A 14,328-nucleotide genomic window follows, 5' to 3' on the forward strand; every position below is an offset into this window, starting at 1 on the left:
CTTTAATCCCAGCACTCTGGAGGCAGAGGTAGGCGGGTCTCTGAATGATTAGAAAGATGACAGATGGATGGATGGATGGATGGATGGATGGATATGGATAGACAGACAGACTAATGGTGATGGCAATGATGATGAACGTAATTCAATTGTTTAACTCACAAAAATCAGAACCACAGTGAACTTCCCTTTCCCCACCAAATAGCCTATAATTTTGAAGTGTTAGGGCCTATGACGTTTGGTGTAGATTCTAGTGAGTTATTATCTCTTTCCTCTCCCACGGAATAGAATTAACGCCATTGCTGCTCCCTAGTCAGACACCAAAGGAACATAAACTCAAATCAGAGACTTCCTGTTCATAATCTACACAGAGCAGATGGGAGCTGCACTCAAGTTTTTTTTTTTATGAAACAGTAAAATTGCAAATCATCAGGGAGAACAGACAATAAATAAATAAATAAATAAATAAATAAATAAATAAATAAAAGTCAGGTATTCTATCAGTTCAGAAAAAGAAAAATCTGAGCACCATCTAATTATAACATACAGAGGAAATGATACTTTGTTAAAAAATAACTCCTGTGAATTAGGCATGTAGTCCCAGCACTCAGGAGGCTAAGACAGGGAGATTGGAAACCCAAGGCTTTCTTGGGCTACAAACCAAAAGATCATCATCGTCATCGTCCTCATTACCACCACCATCATCATCACCACAACAACAACAATTCAGGACCATACTTTGTTTTGTGTTGTTTTGTTTTTCAAGAAAGAGTTTCTCTGCCGGGCGTGGTGGCACACACCTTTAATCCCAGCACTTGGGAAGCAGAGGCTGCGGATTTCTGAGTTCGAGGCCAGCCTGGTCTACAGAGTGAGTTCCAGGACAGCCAGAGCTATACAGAGAAACACTGTCTCGAAAAACCTAAATAAATAAATAAAAAAGAAAGGGTTTCTCTGTATAGCTCTGACTGTCCTAGAACTTGCTCTATAGACCAGGTTGGCTTGGTAACAGAGATCCACCTGCCTCTGCCTCCTGAGTGCTCTGGGATTAAAGGCATGCACCATCGTCACCTGACATCAGGCTCATACTGATTTCGCTTTTTTGTGAAAGAGTAAAGATACCTGAGGGCTAGGAGACAGGTCTGTGAGTAAAGCGCTTGCCTCACAAGCATGAAGGCCTGGATTTCAAATTCCTAGAACCCATGAAAAGCCAGGCACAGCAGCTCATGTTAGAAACCCAGTGTTCCTATGACCAGGCAGGAAACTCTCCATACACTGTGGTTCAGCCAGTCTGGTTTAGGCAGCAGAGAACAGCAGAGACAGTCTCTAACAAGATGAAGGGCAGGACAAACACCTAAAGCTGTCCTCTGACCCCATGTGCACACCCGAAGTCACACAAATGAACACAGCGGAGTGTGTGCACATGCACACTCACACACAGATGCATCCTAACAAGGTTTCTAATATATGTTTTGGATCTGCTCTATATTGCTTCGTTCACACTGTAAATATTTACCCTGGGTAAGTAAGGAGATGAAGAACTTTGCTGTACATATGCAGATGTGAACCTGCTTCACTCAAGCATCTGCAGGCTTGGAAGCAGAAGCTGAGTCTCTGCCCGCTCTGGACTCACTCATCCCTAAAGTCAATGTGTAAATGTGCATATACGCAGATTACAAAAACAAATATCCAAAAAATTCTGTAGGGCACCATCTTTGAGAAACAGCCGCTGGGCAGTGGTGGTGCACGCCTTTAATCCCAGCACTTGGGAGGCAGAGGCAGGCGGATTTCTGAGTTCGAGGCCAGCCTGGTCTACAGAGTGAGTTCCAGGACAGCCAAGGCTACACAGAGAAACCCTGACTCAAAAAAAAAAAAAAAGAAAGAAACAGCCATGTTTCCCAAGGGTGTTTTAAAATGCACAGAACTCTCCTCTACTAATTCAAAGTTCCTCTGGAATAATCATTTCCTAAATACTGTTCAGTTTACAGCTTCTGATTCCTTCAAACTTCATCTTATGTGAACTGGCACTGTGGCCAGAGTTGTTTTTGACTCTGAGAAGGGTTCTCCCAATTACCAGTGATTAATCTCAGTGTTACCTTTGCCCCACACTCTTACCACACAGGAGACAGATGCTTCAACATGAAAACTTAACCAAAGGTGCCAAGAGTACTCAGGCAGCAGAGTAGCGCCATCCATGCCAAGCGAGCACTTGAGAAAGGCACTGACACTGCTCATCACATGCTCACACGTCAGTGCCTCTGGACGTCTCCAGCCCAGCTACTACATTACGTTACATCTAGGTTGGTTCTAAATGCTTAAGAGCCAAGAAAGAGAATACTGACATTTATAGATGGCTTCTATGAAATGACTATTCAAAATCATTGTGGTTTGTGGCAAGCATGGTGATACACGACTATAATCCAAGCACTCTAGAGGGCAGACGCTTAAGGTCAGCCTTAGCTACATGCAGAATTGGAAGCCAGGGAGAAACTTGCACTTATACATGCATGTATGCAATAGTTCAATTCAAATATCAGTCAAATAAAGTAGTGTTTCATTTTCTCTGACATTATATAATCACATATATAAAATATGGGATAACAGGGTTATCTTGGGAGTATAGAGCAGTGCTTGGCCCCAGGTAAGTACACAACAGAGCTAATCTCCTATGTGTTATTGTAATTTAATAGAAGGGAAAGAAAAGCCAATGTGCCTGTAACCCCACGCAGGAGAAAAAAGCAGGAGGTATAGAAAGTCTGAGGCCAGCCTGGGCTACACACAGAGCACATGCCAGGCCAGCCTGGGCTATGTATTTCACTAACTGGAACTCCAGAACAGAAAAAACAAAAAACAAAAAAAAAACACTTGAGTAACAGAAACTGGCCTTTTCTAATGAGCTTCTTATGTGGAAGGGAAACAGTTGTCACACTTAGTGCAAAATGAAAACTACACAATCTCCAATTATTTAAGTACACAAATTTCCAAAAAAAATACTAAAAAACAACTTCAACACAATCTATTTATAAATTTAAGAGATTTCTCCCCTGAGGGGAAAATGGGTTTTAAAAACACTTCTTTGTATGTTGCTGTGGCAGAGGCATGACTCTGTACTGCAGGCCAATGCCCAGCATGTGCAAGGCCCTGCTCCCATTCCTTATGTTCATATGTTGAAATGTCTGTCATGGAAATTCAGTAAGTGACGTATTTTTTTAAAAAAACAAGTTTTATCATAGGCCGAGGAGACTCAGAAATCCTAAACAGAATCTTCGAGATCTTAGTTAAATGAGTGACTTTATGTAAATTTTCAAATGACACCAAGGAATCTTGGTGTCTCCTAGGTAGTTGGCTGTGTCAAGATAAAGCCAAGATAAAAATAAATGTCAAAGATATGAAGTATCTCCGGTGGACGATGAACGCAAATGTCCTAACCCTGTCCATTCTATGAGAAGTGCACGGAAGCCGCTGCTGACGCTCTGGGTGATCAGTGGTGAGAACCACAAACAAGGGTTTCCCATGAATAAGCTGCCTTGCTTGAGCCATGGCAGTTGGCCTGCTATGGAGTAAGGGACATGCTTGTTACAGAGCAAGGAGAGCTGGGGAGAGGTGCAAGTCTGTGCAGGGATGCATCGTGGATGCCAATCTGAGTGCTCTCAGCTTAGTTATTGTTAGGGGAGGGGAGAGGTTGAAGGAGAGGGGGGGAGGGGGAGAGATGGATGAAGAGGGAGAGAGAAAGAAGTAGGGAAGGAGGAAGTGGGGGGAGGAGAGGGATAAGGACAGGGAGAAAATGCAAGAAGGATATTCCTGACTGACAGGTACTACTATGACTCAGTGGTTGGGGCCCAGAAAGCTAGCAGAATCCAAAAGCTTTCAATCTCTCTAAAGATGATGCTGTCCATCAAAATGCTGTGAGAAACCTCTTAAGCAAAAAAAGGGGGAGGGGGTGGGGGTGGGGAGCAGGGAGAAGCCCAGAACCAAAGCTCCCAAGATTCAGCACCGTGTTGATGCCCTGTTCCCGGCAACATAAACGCAGAAGACAACATACCACTCTGAAGAACAACACACACACACACACACACACACACACACACACACACAAAACAAAAACAAAAACAAGGAGAAGGCTGCAGAGCATGCTCTACTTTTAGCCAAGAGCATGAAGCAAGCCAAAGAAAACGCCAAGAGCACATTGTCAGGATGTAGCAACCACCCTTGCTGAGAGCTTCTACTTGTAAGTCCAGTCAAAATGAACTCTAAACAGAGAGCTGGAGAGATGGCTCAGCGGTTAAGAGCACGGGCTGCTCTTCCAGAGACCCTGAGTTCAATTCCCAGCAACCACATGGTGGCTCACAACCATCTGTACTGGGATCCGATGCCCCTGCTGGCATTCGGGCTTACATGCAGATAGAGCACTCATACATAAAGAGTGACAAGCAAATAAGCAAATAATCAGACCTTGAATCTCAAAATCAAAACAAAAAACCCAAAACAATGGCCACTGAAATAGAAAAACTAGTAAGATGGCCTCCACAATCCCTCCCCAGCCTCAGCCTCCCTGATCAAGTTTGATCTGGATCGTGTGGAGTCTACACCTAACCCCGCCCAGGCAGATCAGGCTGAAACAGTGTAAAGGGCTCTAGGAGATGGAGCCTTATTCACCGTAGCCATGACTTCAGAATACCCCAAGACTGACTACCTAAGACCCCCATTAGTACATATCTACTCCCTGCTTATTCTCAGTTGCTCATGGCTCTCTCACCTCCTCTTGGTTTGTTCATACCAGGGTCTTAATAACACGGCTTACATTTTCCTGGCAGAGTGCCAAGTCATAAATCCTATCTGATTCTAGATTTTGCCTACGGCTTATGAACCACCTCAATAACCTTTCACTAAATTGAATATGATATACAAGATAGCACAAAACACATAAACTCCATAAAATACCCAGAAACAACTCAAATGTGTAGTAGAGCCCTCCTAGATCCCCCAGCACTTGGAAGATGGGGGTTCTGAACCAGTCTACACCACAAGACCTTGTCTCAACTCCCACCCACGAAAGACAACTGAGGCTCCCCTCACAAGTCCTCGCACTCTTCCTCCCTGAGTGTAAGTATCAGCTTTAAACTGTTATCAGTCTCATGATTTATTTATAAATACATGTATCTCCTTTAAAAACAGTGTCAGGCTGGGTGTGATGGACTACAGCTCTTGTCCCAGCACTCAGGACACAGAACCAGTTCAGAGACAGTCTGATCTACATAGTAAATTCTAGGTCAGCCAGAGCTACGTAGAGAGACCCTGTCCCAAAAAACCAAAAGAAAGAAAGAAAGAAAGAAAGAGAGAGAGAGAGAGAAAGAGAGAGAGAGAGAGAGAAAGAGAGAGAGAGAGAGAGAGAGAGAGAGAGAGAGAGGGAGGAAGGAAGGATAGATGGATGGATTATTTTATAAAGCCTGTTGAATCTTGCTTGCAATCTCAGCTGAGGAAGAAGGTTCAGCCCAAGTTCAAGGTCAGTCTAGTCAAGTTAGAGTGAGTTCCAGGTCCACCAGGACTACAGAGTGAGACCCTGCCTCAAAACCTTCTTGGGGGTGGGGTGGAGGGAAGGAAAAACAAAAACAAAAAACAAGCCAACAAAAGGAGACTTTAAACAGCTGAATGCAGTGGCACAGGCCTGTAATTGTCACACCCAAGAGAGAAAGCAGGACATGGAGAGTTCAAAGTCAGCCTGGACTATAAGAGACTCACTCATAAACCTGCCTACCCAACCTCCCTTCTCAGACTCTCTTTCCAGAACATTTTAGAGAAAATGCTGTTATCAAAAATGAGTAGAACTCAGTCTGGCTGGATGACTTGGTGGGTAAAGGCAGCTGCTGTCAAGGACTGGGTCCCTTATGGTAGGAGGAGAGAACAGACTGTCACAGAACGTCCTCTGACCTTCACAAGCCCTCCATGGCACACTCATGTGCACACACACTAAACAAATATAATAAAGATGTTCCAAATTAATAGTAGTCAACACTAAGTACCTAACTAGTCCTCAAGGTTTCCTGATTATAAAAAACCACCAAGTGTCCATTCACCACGTGCTATACACACACACACACACACACACACACACACACACACACCCCGTGCATTCCCTGGCTCACCTCTGCTCTCGTAATTTCAAATCCCTCTCCAGTTTCCCCGTGCCTAGACTTTTCTGTCCCATATAAAATGTCAGACCCCAGGGTTTGATAATGTTTTTACTGTTGCTTATGAAGGAGGAGGAGGAGGAAAAGGAGGAGGAAAAGGAGTGGGGCAAGGGGGAGGAGGGGGGAGGAGGAGGAGGGAGAGGAGGAGGAGGGAGAGGAGGAGGAGGAAGAGGAGGAGGGCTCCCTAGGAGTAGCTCAGTATTGGCTTTTTGTTTGTGATGAAATCTGTATACAAGTAAGATCTACCTCTGAAACGGGTTCTTGCTCAGCAGCCCAGGCTGACCCTTGCTCAGCAGCCCAGGCTGACCTGAAAGTCACATACACACTCTCTTTTCTTTTTCTTTTTAGTTTTTTGAACAAGGTCTCAGGTCCTGGCTGTCCTGGCACTTGCTATGTAGACCAGGCTAGCCTCAAGCTCACTGAGATCCTCCTACCTCTGCCTCCTGAGTGCCTCACTTAAAGGCACATGCTATTATTATCACCAAACTCAGCATTCTTTTTTAAAAAAGAGATTATTCTGCAGTTTTAATGGACAAGAAATGGAGGGGACACATGACAGATGCCTGTGCCTGTCCAATCTCTCAGGTAGGAGGAGCTGGGAGGCGTGCGTAGAATCTCCATAGACTCCCATTTTCTTACAATAAATGCAGGAACTGCCTGCCTAACTCACTTTCCTCTCTTGGCTCACTCAATCCTGCCTTCTTGAAATCACCTCAGACACGCCTCTGCCTCTGCCTCCGCCTTCAGGAGGCCAGGAGTGCCTCTTCCCCTTTCAGAATGAGCTGTGCACTGCTGGATTCTAAAGAAACCAAATGTTTTCAGCACTGTTACAACGTCAGATGCAAGCATTTTGTGTATTATTTCATTTCATTAATGCTTTCTGATACTTAATTTGTCCCACATTTGGCCTCTTCCTGTTGGTTCCTACAACTTTTGGATAAAGTTCCATTTTGAGAGCAGTTTTGTTTTCTGGTTTTGGTGGGGTAGATTGCTAACCAAACCCTGTATCCCTTGCTTCAGTTACAGAATTTCAAGAACTACAAGTGTGTTTGCAGCCTACATGAGACCCTGTTCTCCTTTGGTCATTAGCAGTGCAGAGTCTACAATCTGATCACTAAAGTGGTTAATCTTCCTGGATTTATCCCAGCTGAGATAGGGGGGCGGGGGAGGGAGGGAATATACAGAAATATCTTGTAGCCATACTGTTAATTTCTAATTCAAATTTTATATTTGCATAAAATCTTGATACTTACATCTAGGGATAAGGTTGATATTAGGTATAAAAATATAAGCACAGAGAAAAATGACCCTCATTTAGCCCTCACAATCAGTATTTTATAAGTTAGGAGACAAAGGCAGAGGTTGTCTCATTTTAAATACATAGAGCACATGTGTAGCAGGGTCAAGGACCACCTCTGGGCATTCTGAAGTCAACCATTGGCTTAAGCCCAGTAACTACATCCCAATAATAACAATATGTGGGCAAGTTAGACATTTCAAGTGCCTTGAGTCCAAAAAGCCATATGGTTCAAGATCAGGACTTGTATGAGCAGTGACATGATGCCACAGGAGGCCATTCTCACATCTGACTCCATGTGCGAAGCTATTGTCACAATGCAGTGACTGTCAACGTGTGGAGACCTAAAATCACCTATGAGTCAAAAAAAATCTCACACAGGGTCACATTTTGTGAGGGTTTTGCTTTTAGGTTAACTGAAATGGAAAGACCCACCATAAATGTGGGAGCCCCTCCCAGTGGTAGTCAGAAAAGCACATCTGTCCTCTACTCCCAAGTGCAAGCCTGCCCACGGCAGACACGGCATTTTCAATTATGCCAAGCCATGCACAAAGAGTGTGTGTGCACTCAGTGTGGCCTCTTCGATCCACACCCTGTGGCTCTTTGTGTAGGCTTCACGCTGTCACTGAGCTGTGCCAAAGACATCTCATACCCAAAGAAGACCTGTTCTTATGGTTATGGTTACAACCAATACTATTACATCCAAATTATACCTCTCTTTTTATGCAGTTAAGAATTAGCTCTTTAGGCGGGCTTGGTAGTCAACGCCTTTAATCCCAGCACTTGGGAGGCAGAGGCAGGCGGGTTTCTGAGTTCGAGGCCTGCCTGGTCTACAGAGTGAGTTCCAGGACAGCCAAGGCTACACAGAGAAACCCTGTCTCGAAAAAAAAAAAAAAAATTAAATTAGCCCTTTAAACTGCCGTAACAGTTAACAGTGGAACTTGCCTACTCTGTAAGACCTGGAGACTGAAGCGATTTATTATGAGTGTTTACGGATATTGTTAAGTAGAGCAAGCATGCTCAATTTAAAACATGAATGCTCCCATCAATTTTTAGTTTTCCTTAAAAAAACCTGGTACATGTCCATGGTTATCCCACTTGAACACTGTTGCATGTCTTTATGGGAAGTCACAGCCTAACAGTTCACTGTCCACAAGACAGGCATGACTGGATGGCTGGGACTTAGAGCTATCAAATCATCACTTTTCCATAAACTACTGTTTCTCCTCTCTTTAAAGATTCATTAAGTGATGTCTTTGAAGCCACAAAACACATAACATTTATATTTTAACCTAAATTTGTACTCCCAATGTAAGTGCTGCTTCTAACTGTATATATAAAATGAAAATCCATATTTAATTAGAAAAATCCAATACAAAGGATATTAATTTAGAAACTAGTTATTGTAATGAAAAATTACTGTGGAAAATCAGAATGTATAGACAGTTTAGAACTCATAAAAGGGTTCTCAGGGGCAGAACTGCAGACCATGGTGGTGAGCACCTTTACTCACACACAGGAGGCAGAAGCAGGTGAATCTCAGTGACTCTGAGGCCAGCCTGGTCTACAGAGTGAGTTCAGGACAGCTGGGGGTGTTACACAGAAGCAAACTCACCAAAGAATGCATGGCTATCCTAAGTGATACTGTTCTGCTGGAGATGGCTCAATGGACAAAATGCAGATGCCTGAGTGTAAGAGTAGAGAAAGCCTGGACGAATGGATTGTTGACATGGGGACATGGGCACAGCCATGTCAAGGACCATAGCCTCAGACCCATGAGAAGATGGCAAAACTCACTCCTCCATCCCCATGAGGCCCAGAGGGATGGCAAAGCTTTCCTCTGGGCTCTAAGGATGTTGACAAGTGCAGAAAATGTCCACCATAGCCTTTTCTCCCCAAATATTTCCAGCCTAAAGACTGCCCCCCACAGAGACTACTCCTACCAAGATTAGCTAAACCTGCCTCCTTGTTCAGCTGTATACAATAATCCCATCTCCCTGTTCAAGTGTATATAATAAACACACACTGAGTTTTCAGTGTGCTGCAGCTTCCGCATCAGAGAAACTGATCCACCCAGCCAGAGCTTTTCTATGTACCTATATGTTCCTGGAGCTATGCTAGACACTGAGGACCCAAGTTTGAATCTCCAACACCCAATTAAAAGCTGATTATGGCGGTCTGTAACTGGCATTGAGGAATGGATGCAGACAGATCACTGGCAACCCAGCCTATCCAGTCACATGTAAATACAGCAGATACAGTGGGACAGCAAAGTATGTCTCTCTCCTCTGCGTGCAAGTGTGCACATCTTCACTCACACACGCATACACGCACAGACATGGTGCATACACACACAAGATAGTGCTAAGTAGTACATGCTTTGTTGTGTATTTCTTGAGCACCCATTGAAAGATGAGCTTGGTAATTTATATCTGTGTACTAAATCATCTTTTAAGAGGCAACCCTCAATTTTTTAATTAGATAAATCCCTAAGGAGATGATCAGCACCATGCTCCTGCCTGTGTCACCTGGCACCATAGCTGGCTAAGGTAGTACCTTACCCAACCCTCTCACCAAGGAGTGGTTGCCAACACAAGGCCTCAGTTCCTTATATCATTCCCTTAGGGAAAGTTGAGATATACTCAAAGGCTTAGTTTGAACTTTTAGGAAGGACCCAGAAGTTGAGATAAAAGAGATTCACAAATCGCATCATATAAGCCAGACAAAGTGGCACACACAATCGAATGCCTGTAGTCCCAGCATTCAGGAGGCTGAGGCAGAAAAAATTCAACTTGGAAGGTAGGCTGGGCTAGGAAGTGAGTTCCAGGACCACCAGGGCTATGTAGAAAAACCATCTCAAAACAAAACACAACAAAGTACACACTTAACAATAAAAGTTTCAAGAAGTCAAACACATGACACCCAAACATTACTAGAGATGGGGAGGGAGCTTTAACTAAAACAGGAACCATAGAAAGTCCTGGCCATTATAATAACAGGAAATTTTCAACTTACTTGCAATTTATAATAAACTCTTCTAATTGTTAAGAGGGAAATATACTACTGCAATAGAACATTAGAATGAACTCACAGAAGACAGTTAAGGGTCCAACAGTTCTAACTAGCATTATAACATCAGCCCATGATTTTAAACCTTAGAAACGAGCCAGTCAGAGGAAGAGATCATATATAATTAAGTCTTAGAGTAGTTGTTTCAGTAATTGGGACACAGGTGGAAAAGCCTATGGTTACAAGTAGTCACATTTGCTGAGGACCCAAGTAAAAATTCTAGCACCCACGTAAAAAGCAAAGTGTAGCTGTAGTCCCTCATAATCGCAGAATAGGGAGCTAATCAAGGTGACACTATGGCTTGGGGCCACCAGCCCAGGTATAGGATCAGTGACAGGACCTGTCTCAAAGGAATAATGCAGAGTGTAACTGACCAGGACGCCTGTCATTCTCTGCTAGCTTCAGTGCACAATGACACTCCCCCACACTGTGAACATACCAAAATAAGTTTAGAAATTCATCCAGGAAGTGATTATAATTAGTATATATATGATAGACAGCTACAATTCCAGCACTTGGGAGGCTAAGGAGGAAGGATTGCAAGGTTCAGGCCAACCAAAGCTCAAAGCCAGTTCCTGGCCAGCCCAGCCACAGTGAGACCTGTCTCAAAAATGAAACCAAGCAACCAAAACAAGACAATCACCGAATATGGTACTGACCCTTGATACCTTAGCAACCAAAGATTCTGTAGCTATCTACAGATATAACAATGTGTCTTTAGACAAGTCACTGCCAGTATTTCAAGTAACCAGAGATGATTAGCCGAACACCAACACTATTGAAAGCTTTGTTGCCTGTATGAACAAGCGCCTTCAAAAGTCCAATACAACACAGCAAATCATACTGCTTCCTTGTAGATCAGAGAAAATAGAAGGGCTCAGATACAAAGCCCTCCCAAACCCTCATGCTATGAATGAAATGGAGGAGCTAGAGAAAGTACCCAAGGCCTCATGCGTGCTAAACAAATACGCTTACCACACAGCTAAATATCCAACCCCTGATATTAAGCCTTTAAACATCATACATATTTCTCATTTAATATTTTAAACATCAACCATTCCTATGTCTTCTGTAGTAAACGCTCACCTTACAAGTACTACAGGAGCTAGTGAGATGGCTGAATAGATAAAGGTGCTTGCAGCCAAATCAGAACCTATGGTGGTGAAAGGAGAGAAGAGAGTCCTGTAAGCTGGACTCTCATATGTGCATGTCCACACACAAATTAAAAATAAACAACATGGGCCCCCAGTGGAGGAGCTAGAGAAAGTACCCAAGGAGCTAAAGGGATCTGCAACCCTATAGGTCGAACAACATTATGAACTAACCAGTACCCCGCAGCTCTTGACTCTAGCTGCATATGTATCAAAAGATAGCCTAGTCGACCATCACTGGAAAGAGAGGCCCATTGGACATGCAAACTTTATATGCCCCAGTACAGGGGAACACCAGGGCCAAAAAGTGGGAGTGGGTGGGTAGGGGAGTGGGAGGAAGGGTATGGGGGACTTTTGGGATAGCACTGGAAATGTAAATGAGGAAAATATCTAATAAAAAATATAAAAAAATAAAATAAACAACATATCATTTTTTCAATCAGCACACAGCATATTTTTAAAGTTATTTCAAAGGCCATCTCTTCTGTGTGGGTATTAACAAATAAAGTTGGCACAAACAAACAGTTATAGAAGTATAAAATACACAGTGAACTTGAAGAATTAAAAATGAACACAGTGGTGGCTCACCCCAACACTTGGGAAGCAGAGGCAGGTAGACCTCTGAATTTGAGGCCAGCCTAGTCTACAGAGCCAGTTTCTAGACAGCCAAAGCTACACAGAGAAACCCTGTCTTGAAAAACCAAAGAAGAAAAAAAAAGAAAAACAGAAGAGAACAGAAGACAGATGAGGAGGAGGAAGAGGAGGAGAAAGAAGAGGAAGAAGTGGAAGAAGAGAAAGGAGGAAGAAGATGAAGAGGAAGAGGAGAAAATGTTTTCCATGTTTTATTAGACTGTTAAAATGTTTTAGATATATTAAGTTATATAAAATCTTATTTTCATTTATTTCTTTTTTATTTCTTTATGTGGGTACTAAGAAGACTACATATGTAGTTCATGTGTTTTCAGTTGAACAGCTGACATCAAACTTAGATACTAAAAGATTTATAAAAGGCATTATAAAACATCCCCGGGTATGGTGGTGTGAGCCTGTCGTGGCAGCACAGGGATGCAGGACTAGACAACTACTCCAAGTTAGAAGCCTGTAACACGGAAGTCCATGGCAGGAGCCGACTCAGTGATTAGGGACACTTTTGCTCTTGCAGTTCCCAGCACCCATAAGTGGCTCACAATCACCAATAATCCCAGCTCAGGAAGATTGGAAGCCCTGCTCTGAGCTCTGCAGGTTTCAGGTATGCATGTGGTGCACATACACACATGCAAGCAAAATGCTCATACACATAAAATAAATATGCCTAAAGACAAAACCAGGCTGGGGTTGTAGTTCAGTACAGTGCTTGCCTGGGTCCTAGACTCAATCCCGCACTTTCTTGTGGGGTACATGCCTGTGATCCCCAGTACTTGGGATGGGGAGGTACATGCCGTCTGAGAGGGAGGAAGGGAGAAACCTGATTTAGAGCAGTAGATTTTCCACATGACTGTGATCAGCTTTCCAGACCACACTGCGGCAGCCCCAGCACAGGTTTGTAGTGACACTGCTGACTCAGAGCTGCCAGACAGGTCCAAGGTCTATTTCTTGGTTGTTTTGTTTTGTTTTTGTTTTAATTTATTTATTTGTTTTATGTATGTGAGCACACTGTTGCTGACTTCAAACACACCAGAAGAGGGCATCAGATCCCATTACAGATAGTTGTGAGCCACCATGTGGTTGCTGGGATTTGAACTCAGGACCTCTGGAAGAACAGTCAGTGCTCTTAATTGCTGAGCCATCTCTCCAGCCCCCTTGTTTTGTCTTTTAAGTTGTTATTTTATGTGTGTGAATGTTTTGCCTGCATATATGCCTGTAAACATGTTCATGTACCTTGTGTCCCTCTGGAGTCAGAAGAGGGCAATGGAGCCCTGGAACTGTAATTGTGGATGACTGTGAGCCACAGTGTGGGTGTTAGCAATCGAAGCCCTGGCTTCTATAAAAGCAGCAGTGCTGGGAACCTGCTGAGCCTTCTCTCCAGCTCTGGTGTCATTTTTTTGTTCTTTGTTCTTTTTAAAGTGGGAAAGTTGGCATTGATCTTTACCAAATTTTACTACCTTCTTATTAACTTTAAATATTTGTTTTTATTTCTTTTTTTTTTTATGTATTCTATGTATATGAGTACACCATTGCTCTCTTCAGACACACCAGAAGAGGGCATCAGATCCCATTACAGATGGTTATGAGCCACCATGTGGTTGCTGGGAATTGCACTCAGGACCTCGGGAAGAGCGGTCAGTGCTCTTAACCACTGAGCCATCTCTCCAGCCCCATTTGTTTTTATTTTTTATGTGTGTGAGCATTTTGTCTTTATGTATGTACACAACGTGTATGCATGGTGCCCTTCAGGGGTGAGAAGAGGACATTGGACCCTCTGGACCTGGTGTTATGAACAGCTGTGAGCCATAATGTAGTTCTGGGAACTGAGTCAGTCCTCTGCAAGGGCAGCTAGTGCTCTTGATGGCTGAGCCATCTCTCCAGCCCCTCATTAACTTCAATACAGGACCAGAGAGATGGCTCAGTGGTTGAGAGCACTTGCTGCTTTTCCAGAGGACCCGGGTTCATTTTCCAGCACCCACACGGC

The 14,328-nt window shown here is 43.5% G+C and overlaps 1 protein-coding gene and 1 pseudogene across 4 annotated transcripts in view; one reads left to right on the forward strand and one right to left on the reverse strand.

Annotated features, from left to right (window-relative positions):
- Igf2bp3 (insulin-like growth factor 2 mRNA binding protein 3) overlaps positions 1 to 14,328 on the reverse strand; it is a 130,252-nt gene that overhangs the window by 84,067 nt on the left and 31,857 nt on the right. The gene's annotated exons all lie outside the window — the stretch shown is intronic.
- Gm18010 (predicted gene, 18010) lies at positions 3,388 to 4,239 on the forward strand (annotated as a pseudogene).

Source organism: Mus musculus, chromosome 6, assembly GCF_000001635.26.
Source record: "Mus musculus strain C57BL/6J chromosome 6, GRCm38.p6 C57BL/6J".
Taxonomy (NCBI): Eukaryota; Metazoa; Chordata; class Mammalia; order Rodentia; family Muridae; genus Mus; species Mus musculus.